The sequence below is a fragment of the Rattus rattus genome, chromosome X (assembly GCF_011064425.1).
Source record: "Rattus rattus isolate New Zealand chromosome X, Rrattus_CSIRO_v1, whole genome shotgun sequence".
Taxonomy (NCBI): Eukaryota; Metazoa; Chordata; class Mammalia; order Rodentia; family Muridae; genus Rattus; species Rattus rattus.
In genome coordinates, this window is record NC_046172.1 from 32415314 (window position 1) to 32420877 (window position 5564).

Here is a 5564-nt window from a genome sequence, read left to right on the forward strand (position 1 = left end):
TGCTGAGGGCAGGGATCCTCCGCTGGTCCGGGACTCTGGCCAAACACCGGAAGTCAGCAAATATCTTTTTATCTTTTTGGAAATAGCATAGTCTTAAGTAATTTAGGATCCATCTTTGTAAAAGTCATTGAAAAATATTTTTAAGACCTACTATGTATATATATCAAAATGACAAATGTAAATTGTATATTAGTGACCTACCATTCAATATATGTGTATGCTGTATAATATTCAAATAGGAAGAATGCTTCTTTCCTTATTGATCTTTTTTTCTCGTCAGTTTTTCCTGAAATATCTATCTCATTATTATTATTTATACTCTATGCTTCAGTATCACACTAGAGTTTCTTGTTCCTGTGGAACTGTAGCTTGGTACTCAACGACTACTCTTTTTGGCACTCTTACCTGCTTGTTTTGAGTTTGTGGTCTGCGCTCTCATAAGAGCTGCAGGAGCGGGTTGGGGATTTAGCTCAGTGGTAGAGCGCTTGCCTAGCAAGCACAAGGCCCTGGGTTCGGTCCTCAGCTCTGAAAAAAAGAAAAAGAAAAAAAGAAAAAAAGAGCTGCAGGAACATAAGTAATTTTGACTCTTTCTGAAAGAATCTCACTCTATAGTCTAGGATGTACACTCACTATATATCCAAAACTGGCCTCAAATTTATGGAAACTCTCCTGCTTCAGCTATTTGAAGTGATGGGCTTACAACATGAGCAACCACACCTGACTATATAGGAATGTTTTGAAGAATTTTATATGAATACATTTATAAAAATCTGTGTACTGATTTCTATTCCAAGAGTATACGAAATGTCATATTCATTCATTTGTATTGTTATCATTAATCCAAAAGTCTTCACATTAATATCTACTGTATTCTATATCCTTATTCTTCTACCCACAGATAAATATAGTTATCACCCCTGATCAAAATTTTCTCTTTGTAACAAATGGAGGACATCACAGAAAACCACAGCTCATCATAATGGAGAGAACTGATCAAGCTGTGGTGTGTGTGTGTGTGTGTGTGTGTGTGTGTGTGTGTGTGTGTGTGTGTGTGGTGTTCCTAGCTGCAATTATACAATTACAGAACACCCACTGCACCTGAGGCTCAGGGAGTATCAAGGAAGAGCAGGCAGAAAACTGTAAGAGCTGTGGAATTGTGACTCCCAGAAATGACAGAGAAGATTCTTCCCAGGTACCTCAACAATACCAAACAAGGTGTAGGCAGTGACAACACTAATAGACATGCTATCCTGGAAGGGGGGCATCTCACTGGGCCACAGGCCTAGACAAAGAACTACAGACACATAAGAAATGTCAAGAGCGGGAGAAACAGTCTTCCCCAGGGAAGAGAGAAAAGGGAGGGGGAAATGGTATAGTTGTAATTTCATTAAAATTTTCATATAAAATAACCATAAATATATAACTGTTTCTGAAATTTTCACCTAACAATGATTTTAGATTCATCCATGTCACAATATGTATTAATATTTCAGTCGCTTTTATTGCTGAGTATTCATTCTGGTAGATATACTATTTTTATGCTATCAATTACCCATTTTTTCACTTATTTTTGTTGTTTTCAGCTTTCTTTTTTTTGCTTTTAATGCTGCAATAAACATTGCTATGCGCAATTTCAAAGTGTGCAATGTGTTTATTTAAGGACTATATTTATTACTTTAATTCCAGAGGCATGTATAATAACTCCATGTTGGATACTTTGAGGAACTGCACATCCTCCAAAGTACTTGTTGCAGGTATGTATTCCATTAATTTTATGGACATAAAGACTTTAATGTGAACTATGGTATAGTTGCTTTCATGTCACTTTTACCAAGATACCTGACAGAAACAGTTGAGGATAGAAAGGTTTATTTACATTTCAGACCATCATGGGTGGGAGGGGACAGTGAAACAGCTTAGATTCTGGTAAACAGTAGAATATAGAGGCTCCTCAAATCCCAGAGGACCAAGAAGCAGAAGACAGGAGAGTCACCAAGGTTCCATCTCTGGTCACCTTCTTTTCTCATCTAACTTCCACCTCTTGAAGGTTCCATACCCTCCCTAATATGCTGGAAGATTTGCTATATGACAAATTTTTCCATTCTGTGCCCTGTGTATTGATAGTACTAGCATCTGGAAAACATTCAACATTTGAGCAAACCACAGCAAACAGTTTCTTAGATCACTTAGATTGCCTTTAGTCTTGAAAATTATAAACAATTTCTATAAAAAATACCCTAGGATGTGCTATTGTGATTTTGTTAAATTGTATGCTAAGCATTGCTTTTCATTGAGGACTAATACATAAATGTTTTCCTGTATCATTCATATAGTGTCTGATTCACAGGTTGGAGTCCTATGTTCTTATAGGTATAATTTAAGACAAGTATGTTGTAGAGTTTCTGTATCTATGCCAGCACAATGCTATAACTAATATGATCACATGAATCAGTGAGCAGATTATAGTATTAATTAAATTACTATTTACTCCTTGTCTTAGTTAGGGTTTTACTGTTGTTAATAGACACCATGACCAAGGCAACTCTATAAGGACCACATTTAATTGGGGCTGGCTTACAGGTTCAGAGATTCAGTCCATTATCATCAAGGTGGGAGCAGGGCAGTGTCCAGTCAGGCATGGTGCAGGAGGAACTAAGAGTTCTACATCTTCATCTGAAGGCTGCTAGGAGAATACTGACTTTTAGGCAGCTAGTACAAGGGTATTAAAGCCCACACCCACAGTGACAGACCTACTTCAACAAGGCTACACTTCCTAATAGTGTTACTCCCTGGGACAAGCATATACAAACCATCACATTCCACTCCCTGGCCCCCATAGACTTGTTCAAACACATGAGTCTATGGGGCCCATATCTATACATAGCATAATAAAAAATACATTTAGTTCAACTTCCAAAGCCCCCATAATCTATAACAGTCTCAACAATGTTAAAAGTCCAAAATTCAAAGTCTCTTCTGAGACCCATCCAATCACTTAACTGTAATCCCCAAAGCAAGACTAGAAACCAGTTGGGCAAACTCCAAATTCTGCATCATCTCTGTGTCTAATGCCAAAGCAGTCTTCAGATCTCCAATTCCCCTTTTCATCTTTGTTGACTGCAACAAACTTCTTTCTCCTGGGCTGTTTCCTCCTTGTTAGCAGCTTTCCTCAGCAGATAGCCCACCGCTCAACATCTTGGGGCCTCCAAGGCAAGTTCGGCATTACAGCTTTTTTCCCCCAATGTCTGTGATCCACACATGATCTTCTGGGCTTCTCCAAAGGGCTGGTGTCACTTTTCTAGCTCTGCCCTCTACAGCCCTCTAAGCTCAGGTTGATCCACTCTGCTGCTGCTACTGTGATCATCCCATGGTATTGGCATCTCCAATATAGTGGAGTCTTCCTCTGCAACTAGGCTTCACCAATAGCCTCTCATAGACTCTCTTCATGGTGCCAAGCTTCAAATCCTTTGCATGACCCCTTCAGTTCTGGGAAGCCAACTGCTACTGAAGCTGCACCTTCACCAATGGCCTTCCATGGCCTCTCACAATTGCAAGCCTCAGCTACTCTCCATGACTCCTTCATGCCTTCAAAACAAGTTCCATTTGGGTGACTCATACACATTACCAAGTACAACTGTATCAAGAGGTACAAGTTTGGCTATTTCTAGAACACAGCTTCCTTGTGCTCTCAGAAAATACTTCTAAGAAGTTTTGTCTGGTCTCTTCTTATCCATTGATAATTTCTTTCTTTTTTTGGGGGGGGTGCAGCAGATCTTTATTGATGGTATTCAAGAGAGTATGGAGGGCTCCCCTGTCCCTCCTGCTATTATGGGGGTTTGGGATGTAATTGTGAGGAGATGCTCAGTGTTGGGGCCTAGTTGGGATGGGGACTCCTCAGCAACTGAGAGCCTCTCTCTTGCTCTCAGTATCCTTGCTGGGCTGGGGTGAGTGCTTCAGGGTTTCTTACTTCTTAGAGGCCAGGTAGGCCATGAGGTCCATCAGTCTGTTGCTGTAGTCTTATTCATTGTCATACCAGGATATGGGTTTTAAAAGTTGTCATTGAGGGGTTGGGGATTTAGCTCAGTGGTAGAGCGCTTGCCTAGCAAGTGCAAGGCCCTGGGTTCAGTCCCCAGCTCTGAGAAAAAAAAAAGAAAAGGAAAAAGTTGTCATTGACAGCAATGCCAGCCCCAGCATCAAAGGTGGAAGAGTGGGAGTTGCTGTTGAAGTTATAGGAGACAACCTGATTTTTAGTGTAGCCCAGGATGCCCTATAGTTGGCTCTCAGATGCCTGCTTCACCACCTTCTTGATGTTATCATACCTGGTTTCTCCAGGTGGCATGTCAGTTCCACAATGGATACATTGGGGGTAGGAACATGGAAAGCCATGCTAGTGAGCTTCCTGCTCAGCTCTGATGACCTTGCCCAAAGCCTTGGCAGCACCAGTGGATGCAAAGTTGATGTTCTGGGCTGCCCCGCAGTCATCATGCCACAGCTTTCCTGAGGGACCATCCACAATCTTCTGACTGACAGTGATGGCATAGACTGTAATCGTGAGCCCTTCTACGATGTCAAATTTGTCATGGATGACCTTAGCCTGGGGGTGCTAAGCAGTTGGTGGTGCAGGATGCAATGCTGACAATCTTGAGCAAGTTGTCATATTTCTCGTGGTTCATACTCATCATGAACATGGGTGCATCAGCTGAAGGGGCGGAGATGATGACCCTTTTGGCCCCACCCTTCAAGTGAACCCCAGCCTTCTGCAAGGTGGTGAAGACACCAGTAGACTCTATGACATACTCAGCACCAGCATCACTCCACTTGATGTTAGCAAGATCTCGCTCCTGGAAGATGATGATGGGCTTCCCGTTGATGACAAGCTTCCCATTCTCAGCCTTGACTGTGCCAATGAATTTGCCATGGGTAGAGTCATACTGGAACATGTAAACCACGTAGTTGAGGTCAATGAAGGGGTCATTGATGACAACAATCTCCACTTTACTGGATGCAGAGCAGAAGGCAGCCCTGGTAACCAGGTGCCCAATATGGCCAAATCCATTCACACTGACCTTCATCTTGTCTACAGGATGAGGCTGGCACTGCACGAGAAGATACAGCTGTCTCTGGAACAAGGAGGAGCAGAGAGCTCACTAATTTCTTAGCTTCAGCTAACCAGCATTAATTGTCCCAAAAGTCTCCTTTTCCTCTTGACTATAAAGCCAAAGACACATGGCTGAAGCTGCCAAAGTTCTGTTGCTTGCTGGAGTTGGAACACTCCCCCTTTGTTCTATTATATCATCACCTGCTTTCTGATTTCTAACTCCTGCACACTGCCTAGCTTGGCAATCCTGGAACTTGCTCTGTAGATTGACCTTGAACTCAAAGATCTGCATGGCTCTGTCTCCTGGAATTAAAGGTGTGTAGTACATTGCTTTGACCTAAATTCAGCTGGGTTGGATCTTGCCCTAAGGTCACCACTTCCTTAATTCAATTTAATATCTTTGAACATAGAATTCAGCTCCATTTCATTTTCTGGTGCCCCTTTAACACTTGAACTATGCATTCTA

At 41.8% G+C, this 5564-nt stretch overlaps 1 pseudogene; it reads right to left on the reverse strand.

The window, feature by feature from the left end:
- LOC116887819 overlaps positions 1-4991 on the reverse strand; it is a 66621-nt pseudogene extending 61630 nt beyond the window's left edge.
- Positions 4992-5564: the final 573 nt, after the last annotated feature.